Source organism: Capra hircus, chromosome 5 (assembly GCF_001704415.2).
Source record: "Capra hircus breed San Clemente chromosome 5, ASM170441v1, whole genome shotgun sequence".
Taxonomy (NCBI): Eukaryota; Metazoa; Chordata; class Mammalia; order Artiodactyla; family Bovidae; genus Capra; species Capra hircus.
Genome location: NC_030812.1, coordinates 61,355,295 through 61,376,577, shown reverse-complemented (window position 1 = coordinate 61,376,577; position 21,283 = coordinate 61,355,295).

Sequence of the window (21,283 nt, the reverse complement as noted above, 5' to 3'; positions counted from 1 at the left end):
CATTGTGGCAGGGTCTCAGAAGATAAACTGAACAGATCTCCAGGTCAAGTTTGGTTTCAGCAACTGAGAGAACCCAAGCGCTCCTTCTGGAAAGCCAGGGGTCAGATCGAGAGTGAGTTCTGGGAACCATAGGATATGCCACAGTTGGATCATCTGGTGGAGTTTTAAGTAGTTTAGGTCAGGTAACAGACATCTGCAGGAACATAGTCAGGCGATGGACATCTCTCTCTCATACTTTCCTACCTGTATGGCCCCTCCCCTGCTCTCTAGAGCAATGGTCCCCAACCTTTTTTGGTACTCATGACCAGTTTTGTAGGGGGGCGGGTATGGTTTCGTGATGATTTAAACACATTACATTTATTGTGCACTTTATTTCTGTTGTTAATACAGTGTGATACATAATGAAATAATTACACAACTCATCATAATAAAGGATCAGTGGGAGCTGCTGATCTGACAGGAGGTGGAGCTCAGGTGGTAATGCTAGTGATAGGGAGCGGCCGTAAATACAGATGATGCTTAGCCCACCCTGCAGCCTGCAGTCCATGGCTGGGGGACTGGGGACCCCTGCTCTAGAGGATATCAAAACTGACCCCTTCTGTAAGGTGAAGGGAATCTCCTCAGCTCATCCAAACATCAGACCATGGTTGGTGTGTTCATCTTCTGCTGCCATGTAACAAATCCCCATAAATATAACAGCCTGAAACAGCACACATTTATCATCTCATGGTTTCCACAGGCCAGGAACTCAGCATGTTTTAGCTGGCTCCTCTGCTCAGGATATGGTAAGGCTGAAATCGAGGTGTGGATTGACTGTATCCTTATCTGGAGGCTTGGTTGGGGAAAGCTCTGTCTCCACACACCCTCAGATTGTTCAGTTCAGTTCAGTTCAGTCACTCAGTCGTGTCCGACTCTTTGCGACCCCATGAATCGCAGCACGCCAGGCCTCCCTGTCCATCACCAACTCCCGGAGTTCACTCAAACTCATGTCCATCGAGTCGGTGATGCCATCCATCCATCTCATCCTCTGTCGTCCCCTTCTCCTCCTGCTCCCAATCCCTCCCAGCATCAGATTGTTAGCAGAATTCATTTCCTTGCAGCCGTAGAACTAAAATCCCCATTGGCTTGCTGGCTGTCACTGGGGACTGCTCTCAGCTCTTAGAGGTGGCCCTCAGGTCCTTCACCAGTTGGGATTAAAGCCATGACTTGCAGATGGAGTCCTGTGAAGCACTGCTTCCAGTGGCTTCTCCCCTGATCTTCACACCCTAAACTCTGGTTGTATAAACCTCTGATTCCCTCTATTAAAATGTTTCTATTTGTGTACCTTAGAGTAGCTTCTGTTTTCTTGCCCAAACTCTGATACAGTTGTTTTGCAAGTAATAAGGAAAGAGGGCTGTCAAGTAGACAATCAACATTGTTGGCCATGTTTCTGATATAAGCACACCACATATACCATTGAAGACTTGATTAGTTGACAGGGAGTAGGCAAATCAGATTAAAAGTGTTTTGAATGTCTCAAAATTATGTAACATCATTTAAGGTGCAGTGATCAATCCATCAGTAAAACAGGGGTAGAAGATAAGGATTATATTTTATAAGAATGAAATATCTGACCAGAATCAGCAAAAGTTTCAGAGTTTGGCTTTAGGAATAAAGTTAAGACAATGGAGTAAGAGTTTGATTAAGTTCACAGCTGGAATCAGGTACATCACATTAATATTAAGAGCAAAAAAGTCAAGACAGAAAATACTTCCAAAGGGGAAAATAGGACATTTGAAGTTTGGGGGGGAATTTCTGCTTTTGAAAGAAATGGTTCTCAGTTGGTGAAAAAGTCAGTAGACCTCTCTACATAGCTGAGGAGGGTAGCTAGTCCTGCTGCTTTTGATGAATTATTTGAAGACTCATCCACTTAGAAAAAAGCTGTGTGCATTTAAAATAAATCATTAATGATAAAATTGATTGGAGCTTGTGAAAAACCAAACAAACAGGTATGGTAGTTCCTTTTGAAATATTTGTTCTGAAGTTCTGAAGGAATTGTGTCAAGTTGGGTTTTTAGTCCCATGTAACTGAACTTACTCTAGCCAGTTTCAGTAGGAACATAACTTATTAAAGTCTGATTGATAGCTCAGAGAAACTCTGAGGGGGTCAGAGTCAGACTTGGTAGCCTCACAAAGGTCAAAGTCAAAGTGAAGTCACTCAGTTGTGTCCGACTCTTTGTGGCCCCATGGACTGCAGCCTCCCAGGCTCCCCCGTCCATGGGATTTTCCAGGCAAGAGTACTGGAGTGGGTTGCCATTTTCTTCTCCAGGGGATCTTCCTGACTCAGGGATTGCAGGCGGACGCTTTACCCTCTAAGCCACCAGTGGTAGACTCACAGCCAGAAAGAAAAGATTACACCGAAGACTGCTTCACAGCATCAGCCACTGAAGACCCTGCTGGAGCACCCGCACTGGGACATCTGCAGCCTTCACGCTGGGCACCTCCCCCTCTCCCAGAATAATCCTGTACACTACCTGTTGCCTCCTATCGTTCTGCAAGTTGAATTTACATATGGGTGTATCTGATTAGCAAAGCCTGTGTCGCACGTCGGCAAGCCTAGCTGCAAGAGAGGGCCAAGAAAGTGAGTTTCTGATTTCTACCTTTGAGAGTGGTGCTTATAATGTGGATAAAAAGCCAAACCTGCAAAGAATGTAAAATAGATGCTGGGCTGCCCTGAAGAGGGCATATGCCAAGTGGAAAGAGGACAGACAGGGCTAAAAGCCATGGACTTTGGAATTAGATGGACCTTAGTCCATTGCCTTCTCCATAAGTTAGCATATGCCCTCTTAAAAATCAAAGTAGAACAGCTCAGAGAAGGCAATGGCACCCCACTCCAGTACTCTTGCCTGGAAAATCCCATGGATGGAGGAGCCTGGTAGGCTGCAGTGCATGGGGTCTCTAAAAGTCGGACACGACTGAGCGACTTCACTTTCACTTTACACTTTCATGCATTGGAGAAGGAGATGGCAACCCATTCCAGTGTTCTTGCCTGGAGAATTCCAGGGACGGGGGAGCCTGGTGTGCTGCCGTCTGTGGGGTCACACAGAGTCGGACACGACTGAAGCGACTTAGCAGCAGCAGCAGCAGAACAGCTAAATGCATGTTGGTGTTGACAGTGTTAACGTTTGGTGTTTCTTGGTGGAGGGAGTCTTTTATCTGTGTATATGTTAACAAACAGGTTTGACGAAAAACTGTCTGAGAAAAGGATATTAATTTATCTAAACATCTCAGTGAAATAAAAGAGGAGTGGATGCATTGTGAGAGTACACCATCACAAAAAGGAACTAGGGGTGAGGCAGTGGAATCCTGTCCATGACCAAATTTCACTGAAATCCTCCCTCTATTATTTGGACAGTGGTAAAAATATGGCTTTACTATGCTCTGTAAGATTTTCTGCATCTGCTACACAGCCAACTCTCTCAGGGGACTTCCCTGGTGGCTCAGACAGTAAAAGCATCTGCCTACAATTCGGGAGACCTGGGTTCGATCCCTGGGTTGGGAAGATCACCTGGAGAAGGAAATGGCAACCCACTCCAGATCCCATGGATGGAGGAGCCCAGCAGGCTACAGCCCATGGGGTTGCAAAGAGTCAGACACAACTGAGCAACTTCACTTTCACTAAGTCTCTTAGAGGATAGTGGGCAGAGTGTGTTGTTTTGGGGCCAAAAGTTTGGCATGTAAATCTCTGCCATGTATTAACTGAGTAACTGTTTTGAGCCTCAGATTTGTCATCTGTAAATGGAAATGAAGTAGGGTTCTTGTGGATTAAATGAAAGGTTTAAGTGTGTTTGGTGCTTTAGTAAAGTGTCTTACATGTAATGTGCATTAGCCACACATGATGAAGCTATACATTGACAAAGGGGAAAGGCAGCAGAAAGAATTTTAAAGCATAAATTGGGGCTTGGCTTTCACTGTACTGCTTTAGCTGTTTATAAAGAATTTGTTTTGTTAATTAGTTTTAGGCTGGTAACATTAGGTTTTCCCTGTGTCTTAGTCAGTTTGGGCTGCTATAACAGAGTACCATAGACTGGGTGGCTTATAAACAATATAAATTTAATTCTCAGAGTTCTGGAGGCTGGGAAGTCCAAGATCAAGATTGTGGCAGATCCGGTGTCTGGTGAGAACTCTCTTCCTGGTGCATAGATGGCTGTAGTCTACATGGTGGAAGGGGCAAGGGAGCTCTCTGTGGTCTTATCTTTTTTTTTTTTTTTTGCTGCATTACAAGACATGCAGGGTCTTGGTTAGGGTTAAGACATCTTAATTCTCCAACTGGGGGTTGAACCCATGCCCTCTGCAGTGGAAGCACAGAGTCATAACCACTGGACCACCAGGGAAAACCCTGGGGTTTCTTTTATAAAAGCACTACCCTCATCATCTAATCACCTCCCAAAGTGCCCACCTCCTCATTCTATTACATTGGGGATTAGGATTTAACATCTGAATTCTGGGGGGAACATGAGCATTTTGTCCATAGCCCCCCTGGATACTGTTGGATCTGTGGCCTGGTTTTCTATTGCTGTAGAACAAACCCTGTAAACTTAGTGGTAGAAAATAAAAATCTTATGCTCCCAGATTCTGTGGATCAGGAATCCAGTGGGATTGTAGAGATCGCTTGCCTCGGCTCTACAGTGTCTGGGGCTTCGGGTGGGAAGACTTGAATAGCTAAGGATGACTCAATCGGTGAGCGGCTGGAGAGTTTTTACTTACACATCTGGTGCCTGACCTGGACTTAATTGAGGCTGTCACCTGGAGCACCTACACTTGGCCACCGCATGAGACTTAGGCTTGTTGCGGCAGAGTGAATGGGTGCCAAGACAGAGCATCCAGATGGTGAACACGCATGCCAGGGGGAAGCTGTGTGGCTTTTCTTTTCTTCAAATTTTATTATTTCTTTATTTATTTTTTGTCTGTAGTGGGTCTTCCTTGCTGCATGTGGGCTTTCTCTAGTTGCAGCAAGCGGGGGCTATTTTTCACTGACACGTGCAGGTCTCTCATTGCAGTGCCTTCTCCCATTGCAGAACACAGGCTCGAGGGCACTCGGACTTCAGCTTGCTGCACACAGCCTCAGTAGCTGTGGCTCCCGGGCTCCAGAGTGCAGGCTCAGCAGTTGTGGTGTGCGGGCTTAGTTGCTCTGTGGCTTGCGGAATCTTCCCAGACCAGGGTTCAAACTATGTCCCTTGCATTGCTAGGTGGATTCTTAGCCACTGGACCACCAGGGAGGCCCTGCATGGTTTTTCTGACGTAGTCTCAGAAGTCACAAAGCAGTCGTTTTTGCCATATCCTATTGGTATAAATGAGTCACTAAGGCCCTCAGTTCAGTCACTCAGTCGTGTCTGACTCTTTGTGACCCCATGCACTGCAGCATGCCAGGCTTCCCTGTCCATCACCAACTCCTGGAGCTTCCTCAAACTCATGTCCATTGAGATGGTGATGCCATCCAACCATCTCATCCTCTGTCGTCCCCTTCTCCTCCTGCCTTCAATCTTTCCCAGCATCAGAGTCTTTTCCAATGAGTCAGTTCTTTCCATCAGGTGGCCAAAGTATTGAAGTTTCCGCTTCAGCATCAGTCCTTTCAGTGAATATTCAGGACTGATTTCCTTAGGACTGAGTGGTTTGATCTAATTGCAGTCCAAGGGATTCTCAAGAGTCTTCTCTAACACCACAGTTCAAAAGCATCAGTTCTTTAACGCTCAGCTTTTTTAATAGTCCAACTCTCACATTCATACATGACTACTGGAAAAACCAAAGCTTTGACTAGATGGACCTTTTTCAGCAAGCCTAAGGGCTTTTTGTCAGTAAGGCTATCCCAGAATCAAGAGGAGGGGGAATTAGCCTCCAATTCTTGATTGTAGAGTGGCTGGCTCACATTGCAGAAGAGCTTATGGGATGGGAGATGTTATTGAGGCCCCTTTGGAAAATGTTATCTCCCAGAGATTGAGTACATTTTGACCTGGCATGAAAATTTGGTCCCTGTAAAAATGTTCCAGGAGTTATTAAACAAGAAAAACAGATTATAAAACAGCATGTACAATACAGTTCTATTTTTGTTTAGAATATGCAAAACTCAATATATGTGTGTGTGAATACATGCATGTGTCTGTAGCGGGTATCATATACCAAGGCCACAGAAATTGAGTGTGCTAGAAATATGACTTAATTATTTTCTAAAACTCAATTTTTGACTATTAACTCCATATGCCCACCCCCAGAGTCCATCTCTGCCCATTCTGCCTGATACAGAAAATGGTTCTTAGTTGCTTCCAGATGAACCCAATTGACTTCAGTGGTTTCTCAGTCACTTCAGCATTAAAGTTCTTTCAGATTGAGAATTGTTTCCTCTTTGTATTCCTCTTGCCACCCCTGGAGTTGATGGTAACCCTTGGGGAGTGTTAAAAGAAAAACTGAGACATGTTAAACATTTTTAAGAGTTTATTTGAGCAAAAACTGATTCGAATGGGCAGTGCCAAACAGAAAGTGGTTAGGAGTTCTCTGTGGACAGGAGCCAGGGGATAGATGTACAGAGAAGGTGCAGAAGCGAAGGAAGGAAGTTATTTGATTATAGCTTAAAGCCCAGATGGCTGTTTGTGATTGCTTGTCCATAGCATTCCGATTTTGTAACCACGAGGCATTTACAGGCTAAGATTTTAGTTTGCTTACATTGGCCACCAGGACTTCAGAGCCACATCAGTCTAATGGCCTCTTTGTTTAATTGATTTAACAGGAGTTTGTGTAAATGCCACTTTACCAGCAACAGGAAGGGGGTGCCTACTTTTTCATCTTGCCCACGACATCCTGCATCAGATGTTTCTCTGCCCACCTATCAGCCTGAAGACTCTGGCTTGGTTCCACTTGGTTTCCTAATGCTGGATCTCTCTGGAGATGGGGCCTCATCTTCAACACGCACCCAAAGCAGCGAGTCTCTTCCTTCCACATATCCTTCCACTGTGGCGGTCTCTCGTTTGGGCTGAAAGATGATCTTTTCTTCTGGGCTGTTCTTTTCCTCTCTCAGCTTATTTCCAGGCACCGTTCAGGCCCTGGTGAGATTTTGGATGCTCTTGCTTGACAACCTGTGAGCCATGGAGATACAGGGTGCCGACGGGGCTCCTGTAATGCATGGGCATGCCCCTCTGTCCCTTCTTCTCTCTGATTGCTGCTCCTCTCTACCTCACCAGCTTGCAGTTACCTTACGCATCTTCTCTGTTCTGGGTTCCCCAAATTTTAAATGCTTTTTAAAAATTGCCACCCATTCTAAATTCTACCTGAAGGATTCTTATATCTTTCAGGAATGCTTTTGGTTGCAAGAAACAGAGAACCTGACTTACCGCAACTTAATCAATAAGGCTTTATTTTTCTTACAAGCAAGCGTTGTGCGATGACTCCATGAAGTCTGTGTTCCAGGGCAGCATTGTCCAACAGAAATGTAGTGAGAGCTGCATGTGTAATTTTAAAATTTCTAGTATTTCTAGTAGTAACATTAAAAAGAGCAAAAGAAACAGGTTGAAATTGATTTTAATAATATAATTTAATCCACATATCCTCAAGCTTTCATTTCACTATGCAATCACTATAAAAATCACTAAGGAGTCAGTTTTAGGTTTTGGGGGTGTTAATTCTTCAAATTTCACTGTGTATTTTACAATTATAGCACACGTTTATGTGAACTCCTGCATTTCAATTCTTTAATAGCCTCATGTAACAAGTGGCTATTTATTGGACGGTGTACATCTTGGGCTTTTATCTTTTTGTTTGATAACCTAGCTTAGCCTGTTAGCTTGTTGCTTCATGGTTACAAACTGGCTGCTGCATGCTAGGTATGAAGTCTGCACTTAAGGAAGGAAGAAGGAGAAGATGAAGTCTACATCACAGAAGTAAAACATTTCCTAGAAATCGCTAGCAGACTTCTGCTTATATCTGATTGGCTAGTACTATGTCACCTGGGCATGCTTTACTGCAAAGAAGTTTGGGAAAATGGCACCCAGACAGAATTGGGCTTCTGAGGGTAAGAAAGAGGGTGGATATCAGGGCACAGTCAGCAGAGTCTGTTGCAGGGCCCAGTTGCTCCCTGCCACCCCACATACTCTGTGCTTGAGCTTCTTGCTTCCTCTCCTGTTGTTGTTCAGTCACTCAGTTATGTCCAACTCTTTGCAAACCCATGGACTGCAGCATGCCAGGCTTCCCTGTCCTTCACCATCTCCTGGAGCTTGTTCAAACTCGTGTCCATTGAGTCGCTGATGCCATCCAACCATCTCATCCTCTGTCGTCCCCTTCTTTTCCTGCCTTCAATCTTTCCCAGTGTCACGATCTTTACTAATGAGTCAGCTCTTCACATCAGATGGCCAAAATATTGGAGCTTCAGCTTCAGTATCAGTCCTTCCAATGAGTATTCAGGGTTGATTTCCTTTAGGATTGACTGGTTTGATCTCCTTGTAGTCCAAGGGACTCAAGAGTCTTCTCCAACACCACAATTTGAAAGCATCAGTTCTTTGGCACTCCACCTTCTTTATGGTCCACCTCTCATATGCATACATGACTACTGGAAAAACCATAGCTTTGCCTAGATGGACCTTTGTTGGCAAAGTAATGTCACTGCTTTTTAATATGCTGTCTAGGTTGTTTATAGCTTTTCTTCCAAGGAGCAAGTGTCTTTTAATTTCATGGCTGCAGTCACCATCTGCAGTGATTTTGGAGCCCAAGAAAATAAAGTCTTTCACTATTTGCATTGTTTCCCCATTTATTTCCCATGAAGTGATGGGACTGGATGCCGTGATCTTTGGTTTTTGAATGTTGAGTTTTAAGCCAGCTTTTTCACACTCCTCTTTCATCTTCATCAAGAGGCTCTTTAGTTCCTCTTTGCTTTCTGCCATAAGGGCGGTATCATCTGCATATATGAGGTTATTGATATTTCTTCTGACAATCTTGATTCCAGCTTGTGCTTGATGAAGCCCAGCATTTCGAATGATGTACTTTGCATAAAAGTTAAATAAGCAGGCTGACAACATACAGCCTTGAAGTACTCCTTTTCCAATTTGGAACCAATCTGTTGTTCCATGTCTGGGTCATTGCTTCTTGACCTGCATACAGGTTTCTCAGGAGGCAGGTAAGGTGGTCTGGTATTCCCATCTCCTTAAATATTTTCCACAGTTTGTTGTGATCCACACGGTCAAAGGCTTTAGCATAGTCAGTGAAGCAGAAGTAGATGTTTTTGTGGAATTCTCTTGTTTTTTTTCTGTGATCAAACTGTTAAAGCCTAGCTTGGAGGATTTTGAGCATGACCTTGCTGGCATGTGAAATGAGTGTATTTGTGTGGTAGTTTGAACATTTTTTATTTAGCATTGCCCTTCTTTGGGACTGGAATGAAAACTGACATTTTTCAGTCCTCTGGCCACTACTGAGTTTTCCAAATTTGCTAGCATATTGAGTGTAGCACTTTAATAGCATCGTCTTTTAGGATTTGAAATAACTCAGCTGGAATTCCATGACTTCCACTTTGTTCGTAGTGATGCTTCCTAATACCCACTTGACTTCACACTCCAGGATATCTGGCTCTAGGTGAGTGATCATACCATTGTGGTTATCCGGGCCATTAAGATCTTTTTTGTATAGTTCTTCTGTATATTCTTGCTACCTCTTCTTAATATTTTCTGCTTCTGTTAGGTCCATACATTTTCTGTCCTTTATCATGCCCATCTTTGCATGACATGTTCCCTTGGTATCTCTAATTTTCTTGAAGAGATCTCTAGTCTTTCCCATTCTATTGTTTTCCTCTAGTTCTTTGTATTGTTCACTTAGGAAGACTTTCTTATGTCTCCTTGCTATTCTTTGGAATTCTGCATTCAGATGGGCATATCTTTCCTTTTCTCCTTTGCCTTTAGCTTCCTTCTTTTTTCAGCCTTTTGTAAGGCCTCCTCAGACAACCATTTTGCCTTTTTGCATTTCTTTTTCTTAGGGATCATTTTGATCACTGCCTCCTGTACAATGTCACGAACCTCTGTCCATAGTTCTTTAGGCACTCTATCAGATCTAATCTCTTGAATCTATTTATCACTTCCACTGTATAATCATAAAGGCTTTGATTTGGGTCATACCTGAATGACCTAGTGGTTTTCCCTACTCCCTTCAATTTATGTCTGAATTCCCCTACCCGGCCCCTGCCCATTTCCCAACTCCAAGGTCCTTCCCCAGGTAGGGAGTAGGAGGGAGAGTGAGGGAGTGCCCAGGAAATACTTTTCTCAGCTGTTTACATATCCTTTCCAATCCTTTGTTTTACACTGCAATGTGGCTTTGGTCTTAAAAAATTGTGGTATGTTCTTTTTAGTACCTCTCTTAAAAATCTCTAAAGTAATGGGTGCCTACCCATCTAGCTGGGGGCAGGAGCAACAAACACAGTCTTCGAAAGCAAAAGCAGTTAATATTTTATATATCATCCTGCTATATATGCTTAGGAAAGAGGATGATGTACATTTGGATGATGAGAAAACCTTGTGGTTTTTTTTTCCAGTTCTTTAAAATTTTTTTTAGTAATTTTAATTGCATATAGTTGCTTTACAATATATGTTAGCTTCTACTGCATGGCAAAATGAATCAGCCATACATATACATATATCCCTTCTCCTTTGGACTTGCCTCCCATTCAGGTCACCACAGTGCATTAAGTAGAGTTCCGTGTGCTATATGGTAGGTCATCATTAGTTATCCATTTTATACATAGCAGCAGTAGTGTAAATATGTCCATCCCAATCTCCCAATTCCTCCCACCCTACCTGTTTCCCCATTGATATTCCATTTCTTTTGGTTTGTATTTCTAAACTTTATACTCTGAAGAAGTAAAATGTACTTATATGATTAAAATTTCTGATCCATGTAATTCAGGTGTAGCAAATCACAATTTTAAATCAAATAATTAATCCTAGGATGTAACTGCGGAGAAGGCAATGGCGCCCCACTCCAGTACTCTTGCCTGGAAAATCCCATGGACGGAGGAGCCTGGAAGGCTGCAGTCCATGGGGTCGCACAGAGTCGGACACGACTGAAGTGACTTAGCAGCAGCAGCAGGATGTAACTGCAGTTAGTGTGATACAATAGCACTGAATCAAACATTGGTATATATTGCCAATAGGATATTAAGGGTGTGTATTTAAAAAGGGTAGAGTTATAACTCACTTCAGAGGCTAATGAAATCACTGGAGGAAGAGTAAATGCTGGTTTGGTTTCAGAGGCAGCCCCTGGTTTAGGTTAGCTTTTAGGTTGGTGGATTTTTAACTTGCCTACTCCTGAGTCACTTGTAGGTGGGACAGATCCTAGATGCTTGGCCTGGAGCATTTGGTTTGCCCTCAGCTAGAAGTTTAGATCCTAGCCCAGATTACAGTTCTGGTTCAGGCCCACAGAGGCCCCGAAGGAGTGGAGATGGCAGTGCTGTTTTTCTTGGCAGCCTCATGGCAATTTCTTCAGCCCAGAGCAAGTTCTTGCCACCGGGCTGACATGACTATCCAACATCATCTATGAGGGAGAGCTTGGCACTCCTGGAAAACCCAGCACAGAGGAAAATGGAAGTTCCCTTGGAGATGCCAGGCTCCTTGAGGATAAATGAGATTTTTAAGGAGAGCTCTGGGAAAGGAGAATATGTGGTTTTGATTTTGTGTTTTAAACCAAGTTTTAAAACTTGGAAAGTGTAAATAAAGGAAGAGTCAGAGGAAGCTCCCAGGTTGCTGAAATCAGTACAATACCAGGATTAAGTCATGGAAGTCATCCAGAAGGGACCTTTTAGAGAGGAAAAACAGATATGTTTTTCTTAAGTAACCTGTTGATTTAAGTGAAGTGAAAGTCGCTCAGTCGTGTCTGACTCTTTGAGACTCCAAGGACTATACAGTCCATGGAATTTTCCAGGCCAGAACACTGGAGTGTGTAGCCTTTCCCTTCTCCAGAGGATCTTCCCAACCCAGGAATCAAACCCAGGTCTCTCAGATTGCAGGCAGATTCTTTACCAGCTGAGCCACCAGGAAAGCCCAACCCCTCCCACAGGTACACACACACATATACACATATGAACATAAACATACATATACATATGAACATATGTATATGCATATACATATATATGTATGTATACATACATACATATACACTTTTTTGTAGGATCTTAAGACCTATGTATCAAAACAAAACCTAAGTAGCATTTTGATTTCCAAAGGTTTATATTCATTGATTGTTTTTAAAGTTTCAACAATGAGCAGGATAGAAACATTTATTATCATAAATACCATTTGCAAGAAAAATTGATTGCAAGAAATTATATTACTCTAATTTCCTTACTGTTTGCTAATATTTTCCTCCATCTCAAATCCTTGAAAATGTGGAAACACAATCCAATTTTTATTGTCTTAATATTAAAGAAATAGTGTTCTAAATAAATCTGCTGAATTTATACAGAGTTCTCAAGTTTTGATAGGACAGTATATAAAATGGTCCAAGAGTAAAATAAATCCAGTAGTTTTTGCACTTGTGCATGTCTTAAGTGTGCAGCATTATGGAAACATAGAATTTAGTGAGACAAGTGTCCAGTGTCATGTTTATTCTGTAGGACCTAAAGGGGAAATTTCACTGCAATTCTTTGTACTGTTAACTGCAAAGGAGCCTCACTGTTTTCTCGCAGGGAACAGACTATCTTTTTTACATTGTGTTGTAGCAGTGGGGTAGCTCTTTTTTTTTAATTAAAATTTTTTTCTATTGAGGTATAGTTGACATATATTATCATTATATTAGTTTCAGATGTAACAAAATGATTTGATATTTGTATATATTGTGAAATAATCACTGCAATAAGTTGTTAACATCTGTTACATAGTTAAAAAAATTGTTTTCTCTTGTGATGAGACCCTTTAAGATCTACTCTTAGCAACTTTAAAATATGCAATTCAGGGTTATTAACTGTAGTCACCATGCTGTACATTACATCCCTGGGACTTAATTATTTTATAACTAGAAGTATGTACCTTTTGACCCCCTTCACTCAGTTCTTCCACCCTCCACCCCCTTCCTCTGACAACGACCAATCTGTTCTCTGTATCTGTGAGCCTGGTTATTTGCTGCTGTTGTTTATAGATTCCCCACTTAAGAGAGAGTCTTCCCTTGTGGCCCAGCTGGTAAAGAATCCGTCTGTAATGTGGGAGACCTGGGTTTGATCCCTGGGTTGGGAAGATCCCCTGGAGAAGGGAAAGGCTACACACTGCAGTATTCTGGCCTGGAGAATTCCATGGACTATGTAGTCCACGGGGTATCAAAGAGTTGGACACAACTGAGCAACTTTCACTTTCATGTAAGAAAGATCATACAGTTCTGTTTCTTTATCTGACTTATTTCACTTAACATATGCCCTAAAGGACCATCTATGTTTTTGCAAATGGCAGGAGTTCTTCTTTTTTTAATGGCTGAATAAAATTACATTGCATATATGTACATACCACACCTTTTTAAAAACTGAGTATAGAGGATGCACGGGGGTGAAACATTTTTTAGCTTTGCTAAAAGAGACTGTACAAAGCACAGCTCTGAGAGAGTAGCTATAAGTCCACCCTTTTAAAACCAGTAGGTTTTTACCCACTCAGGGGCAGGGCTGAGAGAGTGTAGAAAACCATCCCCATAGTTCTGTGCAGAGTCTAGTTTGTGGCTCCTGCTAGTTAGCCCTTGTGAACTGGTTCATACCTTTTAGGTCTTAAGCAGCAGAAAGCTGAACTCAAACTCATCTAATCTGTTAGATGGTTTATTGGCTTCAGTTCAGTTCAGTTCAGTTGCTCAGTCGTGTCCGACTCTTTGCAACCCCATGAATCACAGCACACCAGGCCTCCCTGTCCATCACTAACTCCCAGAGTTCACTCAAACTCATGTCCATCGAGTTGGTGATGCCATCGAGCCATCTCATCCTCTGTCCTCCCCTTCTCCTCCTGCCCCCAATCCCTCCCAGCATCAGGGTCTTTTCCAATGAGTCAACTCTTCTCATGAGATGGCCAAAGTATTGGAGTTTCAGCTTCAGCATCAGTCCTTCCAATGAACACCCAGGACTGATCTCCTTCAGAATGGACTGGTTGGATTTCCTTGCAGTCCAAGGGACTCTCAAGAATCTTCTCCAACACCACAGTTCAAAAGCATCAATGCTTTGGCACTCAGCTTTCTTCACAGTCCAACTCTCACATCCATACATGACCACTGGGAAAACCATAGCCTTGACTAGATGGGCCTTTGTTGGCAAAGTAATATCTCTGCTTTTCTATGGCATTGCAAAGTTGAGGTATAATAGCCTTCAGGGTTAGTTTGATCTGGGAGCTCAGTTATGTCACTTGGGACTTAGTTCACTTTTCAAGTTCACCTTTCAAGTGCCAGCTTTATCCAAAGTTTTCCTCCCCATATAGTTGCAAGATGACTGTCAATAGTTCCTGGACCTATGTACTTTTGTGTCAGAGAAAGATAGACTTTCTTCTCCAAATATCAAATAAAATGCTGGGCTTCATTCTGATTAAACCACTTTGGGTCATGTCAATAATTGCTGTGACCAGAGAAGTGCTACATGATGATAGATCACTGAGGTAAAAGGTGACTGGTTCAGGCTAATTAGGTCTGGAGCTGAAGGGGTATCAGTCCCCCATCACTAAGCATAGAGGAGAAGGAGCTCCCCAAAGGAAACTCTGAGTACTTTTAGAAAGGGGAAGTTTTAGGTAGTCAACTCAACAATTGCCCACTGTACTTTGCTTCTTTATCCTCTGCTAGCCACACCACATGGCATGCAGAATTTCCTTGACTGGGGATCAAACCTGTGCCCCGGGGCAGTGGAAACTCAAGAGTCCTAACCATGAGACCACCAGGGAAGTCCCATAGTCATTATTTCTTAACGACTCTTCTTGCAGCTGGAAGTTCTTGAACTTGATTAATAATCCTTCTGTTCTGTCCCATTCCCCACCAATTCTTCTCATTCTATATCATACACAAAGTCTGTTTTTAGAAGGATGGTTCTATAAGAAGGTGGAAATTTCCTTGGAACTCATTTTGTCCAACCCAAAGCAGTGAGGTCATGATAAAAAGCCTCTTTTGCAGTGTTGGGATGGAGAAGGAAATGGCAACCCACTTCAGTATTCTTGCCTGGAAAATTCCATGGACAGAGGAGCCTGGCAGGCTCCAGTCCATGGGGCTGCAAAACAGCCACAGCAACAGTGCTGGGAACAAGGACCAGAAGAGTAATAACATCTGAAGGTGAGAACCGCCTGTATTTATGGCATGCAGGATAACTCCGGCAATGGCCATGGAAAGCATGTGGTCAGCATAGACAAGGTACACAGTAAAAGCAAGTGGTGGGACTTGTGACCCTGGGTGTGCAGTCACAGGTCAAGTTTCTTGGATGATGGGAGGTCTGGAACTTCCAGTTCTAACTTATTTCCTTGATCAAGGATGTGATGTGCTACCTACAAAGGACTTACTGGTCCCTGCAGCTGGTAGCACAAGGGAGAAGGCCAGGACAGAAGACTTCATTACCTGGAAGGCAAGAGAATAAGCAAATTGAGATGTTCCCATCTAGGTGGGAGGAAGAGGATATACCACTGAGGGCAGTGAGATTTGGTCATTCATGAAATATTTATCAAGTTCTGAGTCCATCCGAGGGGCTGTGCTGGCCTTGGAGATGTAATGATGAACTTGTGAGCTCTCCTGATTGCATGGAGAATTCAGTAATGGGAACATGCACTAGTCAAGTTTCTTTTGGCTCTGGGCAGCAGAAGTGACCCAGGCGCAAGATTGTTAGAAGAATTCTGGAGGTTCTTGGAGATTTCACAGAAGGAGCAGGGACTACAGCAGCTTGGGGCACCTCTCTGGCTAGAGTTACAGTCTTCTCTGAGAATGCTGTTGTTGGTGTGAAGGGGTTTCTGTGTCCGGAGTCTGTAGGTCTCAGTGCCAAACTCCTAGAATCCGATTGGTCCATCTTGAGTGAATCAACTATGGTGCAGGGTCCAAGGTGATGAAATGCAGACATGGTGGTCAGAGGCCTCCACTGTTGAGTGCAGTTTGCAGGGAAGGGCAGATGCTGTGAACCTGAAGGCACTCTCTGTGGACAGGGAATTAGATAAGCAACAGCAGTTACAGCCCAATGTCACCAGTGCCGTGCTAGAGAAAGCATAAAGTTGTGTCGGGGTGTGTCAGTCAAGATTCTTTTGGAGGCAAGGTTTAGAAACCCAGCTGAAACCAACTTATGCAAAAAGGAGAACTTGCTGGAAGGCTCACATTGAGAAGGGTGAAGGACAGGTGCTATCAGGGGTCTCTGGAATTAAGAACTTGAATATTACTATGTATTTTTTCCTTAATCTCTCAACCCTGCTTCTCTCTGTGTTGTCAACTTCTTTTCCTTAGAAATAAAAATTTGAAATTTGAAATATTGCCATTGGCAGCTCCTTAGTCCCATATACTTGGCCTCATCACCAGAGAATAAATCTTTTTGTCCAGTGGCAGCTACAGAAATCCTACGGAATGATCCTGATTGGCTTGACTTCAGGTATGAATCCATCCCTTAATCAATTAACTGTGTCTAGAGAGGTACAGTAGTGTAAAAGCACATTCCACACTATAGCTTCATGATGGTTACATGACAAACCCAAATGATTAATACTCAGTGCTTTAGATTAATAGTCATTAAGTCATGTCTGACTTTTGTGACCCCATGAACTGTAGCCTGCCAGGTTCCTCTGTCCATGGGATTTCCAGGCAAGAATACTGAAGTGGATTGCTATTTTCTCCTCCAGGGGATCTTCCTGACTCAGAGAACCCATGTCTCCTGTGTCTCCTGCACAGGCAGGTGAATTCTTTACCACTGAGCAATCTGGGAAGCCCAATATTCCCTGTATAAGTTATCTACTGCATACATTACCTCTAAACTAATAGTTTAAAACCACAATAAATATTTATGATTTCACATAGTTTCTGTGGTTTGAAATTTGATGTTAGCTGCAGCTGAAATCATCTGAAAGCTTGACTGAGGCTGCAGGGTTCACTTCCACCACAGCTCACTCCCATGGTGCTGAGTCCTTTTACATGTGATTCTGTTCAAAGGCAGCTTGAGTGTCCTTATGACATAGTGGCTGGCTTTTCCCAGGATGAGCAATCCAAGAGGGTGCAAGGTGAAAGCCATAGTGTCTTTAATGGCCTAGCCTTAGAAGTCACACTGTCTCATTTCTGCAGTATCATTTTCTGTGTATTGGTCAGCTCTATTAAATGTGGGAAGGGGCTGTACAGAGGTGTGATTCCTAGGAGGTGAGAATCAGAGGGGCCATCTTGGAGCTAAATTAGGCTAACACTTTCCTTAAAACACCTCCTGAAGGCTTGGGATGTTAAAAGTTGTTACATGAGGAAGGGGATTTGCCATCAAGTCAGTTTGAGAAAGGTTATGTTAAGCCAAGTTAAACAGGTGTCTTTCCTGGAGTGTTTCCATATAGCTTTTAGTACATTGATACCTGCTTTGAATTCCTGGAGAGGGGTAGAAGCCAACCACAATTTCTTTCTCATTCTTCAGCTTTTCCTCCAGTGGGCCCTTCTGCCCTCCCTCACCCCCAGTTCCTTCCCTCTAAAAGCATATCAGAATGCTGCCTGTCCCTTGTTAAAAAAGTGTGTTTCTGGCAAAGCAATACAGTTTGATTTGAAGTTGCTCATCCTCAACCCTTCAACACCTTCCTGTTCATTTGGGCAATGCACATCACGAGAATCTACACATGATTAAAAAGTAAGGGGACACATTTTCTTATGAGGTGAGTGGACAGTTTGAGGAAATTCTGCAGAGAGTTTTATTGAAGTTCTCTTTTAGCAGTGGCACTGGGTAATACTGAGTCATATAGTGACAAACACTGAAGACCAGCAGTCATTTTTACATGTACGATTGGGTGGCTTCTTTAAGATATATTTGTGGGTTGATCCACAAAGTATGATCTTGTACGTTGAGGTTTTGCCAGCAAATACTGAACCTTTCATTTTGGGACCTTCTCCACCTCCTCTTGTCTAAGTGGGTTGTTTTTTGGTTGTTGTTTCTTTTGCGTAGGTTATTTGTTATGGCAACAATCCAATTTATTTAAAATGTTTTATCACATTTCTGGGGCTTCCTGGTTACACCATCTTGAATTATTTAACTCAGTGTAAACACTAAGGTAGTATGTATGTGAAAGCTCTGCACCATATGTGGTTATGGAAATGTGCTTGTTGACATGTTTCCAAGCATCTGCTCTTATGCATCTTTTATTATATTTTGCCTCAAACCCATACAACAATTGATCTCTACCACCTCATAATTTTTAATTTAAGACAGTTTTCCCTCTTATGTTTTTAATATTTGGGAGCAAAAAAGCATCTACATTAAAGAGAAGAATAGTTAGGAAAAATGTCTTTCCTGAGATCTTTAATTTCCTTTGTCCAATGCGTAGTTTTTAGGGAGAACTGAAGTCTGCGCATTTAGAAGTGTCAGGTCTTCTGAATAATATCTCAAATGGAAAAACCAAAGTTTATTCAACCTGTGATTCACATGGAAGTTCACATAAAGGCTGCTGAGAATAAAATTCCTCTTTCCATCCTTCTTCTCCAGACTGAAAATTTGGACTTACTCTGGGTTCCTGGTTACAGTGCTCTCAGGCATCCTGCCTTTCTGCACAGGATGGAATTTCACCACGTCCAGTGTTGACTAATGGCTTCTTTTATATTGCAAATCTGCCTTAAGATCCTTTGGTCATCTCTATGGAGATAAGATGTAATAAATCCCCACATACAACCCCACAGAGACCTGTATATGTACAGCTGCTGATTTCTGAAAATAATGAATCATGTAATAAGCTAGTGTTCATCTACCTTCTTGAAACAGCACTTGAAACAATCTATTATTAACAATGTTTCCTGAGTTCTCAAAACCAGAGAATCAGCTCTAGCTAGAGGACACAACTCCCTGTTTTTTCTTTTTGGCTGTGAGCAAGGCATGTGGGATCTTCGTTCCCCAACCAGAGATTGAACCCACACCCCACTGTGTGAAGTCTTAACCACTAGACCACCAGGGAAGTCTCTAGGGGACAAACTTCTTGATTTACCAAAACATGCATTGGTTTAAATGAGTGAAGGAAGCTCAACCACCTAGACGATAAAGCTTGCTGCTTTTAAAAGTAGGGGAGGTGCCCAAGGACCTCCAAATACCATGTATATCAGTGTCTTCCTGGTGTGGTTTGCAATCCACTATCAGAATGCAAGATGATTTTCGGTGGTATATGGATAAACTTTCAAAAAAACCTATGGTCATTATTCACTTGTAGTGGGTTGAATTGTGTCCCTCTCAAAATTCCAGAGCCTCACCCAGAGCTACACAATGTGACCTTAAGTGGTTGCAGGGTCTTTGCGGATGTAATTAGTTAAGGATCTTGAGATGAAATAATGTTAGACTTACAGTGGGCTTTGAATACAATGACTGGTGTCCTTATAAGAGTAAGGAGAGGGAAATTTGGACAGAGACGTTGGAGAGAGGACAAGCTCGTGCAAATATGTAGATAGAGATTGGAATGATGTGTATACAAGCCAAGCAACATCAGGAAGCTAGGAGAGGGGGTGTAGGGCTTCCCATGGGGCTCAGTGGTAAGAAATCTGCCTGCAATTCAGGAGACGGGAGTTCATTCCTGGGGTTGGGAAGATCCCCTGGAGAAGGAAATGGCAGCCCATTCCAGTACTCTTGCCTGGAAAATTCCGTGGACAGAGGAGCCTGGCGGGCTGCAGTCCATGGGGTTGCAAAGAGTCGGACATGACTGAGCATGAATGCAGGAGAGGGGTGTGGAATAGTTTCTCCTCCAGGAGGAACCAACCCTGTTCACCCCTTTATTTTGAACTTCTGGTCTCGTAAATAGTAAGAGAATACATTTCTGTTGTTTTAACCCACCCAGTTTACAGTATTTTGTTATGGTAGCCCTAGGAAATGAATACATTTAAAAATTTATTATATAAAATATGCATGGTGTATAGAACTTGTTATTTCACAGTAATTATTATTTAGACAGAAATTCCCTAATTAATTTAGGTAGCAAAAAAGTGCATTGCTTTAAAAAAATTAAGTAAATAATCCCATAGGAGGTAGGAAGATGTTGCAAAAGTGATGCGGGTGCCACATGGATGGAGGACCAGTTTGGGAAGCATTGCTCTTTGCAACCCACAGGCTCCTCCTTCCACCTGGAGTGGCACTATGGAAGATTTGAATCAGCTCTTACCTCCACCCCTAATCAATGCTGTGATTTGGATAAAATACAAATAATGGCCATGACAAGCCCATCTTCCTCAGCAGTAAAACAGGGCCAGTAATAAATATCTCACAGAACTTATGTGGGATTTATGAATTCCTTTTCCTTCAGTCTTGAAACACTGAAAGCTTAGTTATCTGAACCCACTTTTGCTGAGTGTGGGGGTGGGATCTCCTGGCAGCTGGGCTATGTACAAAAGAACGTTTTGTAATCAGTACCCTCAAATGTGAGTTGAGAGTGATAAATATACAGGGCTGAGCAATAAGAGAAGTGAGTTGTGGTAATGCAATAGGAACTGATGCAAATGGCCCTTGATGAGTCATAGCTGAAGCCAACTGGCTATTATTTCTGGGCCTCATTACGCATTTTTTTGAGTTATGATAGCCTTTATTTCTTTCTCTTTGCAACCCTGTCATCTTGGGTTCATAAAAGTGAGTAAAAGAATTCTAGACATAGTCTGATATATCTTAAATATAGTAAAGTGCGTATTTGAGAAAGTTCAGAGAAATTTTATAAATTTGAAGTGGATTCCTGGAAATACTCAAAAATGGTTTCCTAAGCAGACTTGGTTGATATCAGCAAGGTGACCTGGAGTGTGAATAACACACCTTACATCTGTTATATCCTAGACAGTCGGTAGGCACTGTGTTTAATTCTGTCTTATTTAGGCAGCCCTGAAATCTCTGAGGTAGATAATAAAATACTAAAGCTCTTATTTTAGAGGTGAGGAAACTGAGACATGAAGAAGTTAAATAACTTGTCCCAGATCATCAAGCAAGACAGTCTGCTCTGAGAGAGCTTGCCCTCCTAACCCCTTTATTATTCTCTCTAAAGGCTTAAAAAATGTAGTAATACAGGAAAGGGGAGAATGCCTTTAAATGGTGCAAGAGAAATAACTTGGTCTTTGAAGTCAGGAAGATCTTATTGCAACCCTGGCTCTGCCATTTAGCAGTTATTTGACCTCAGGCA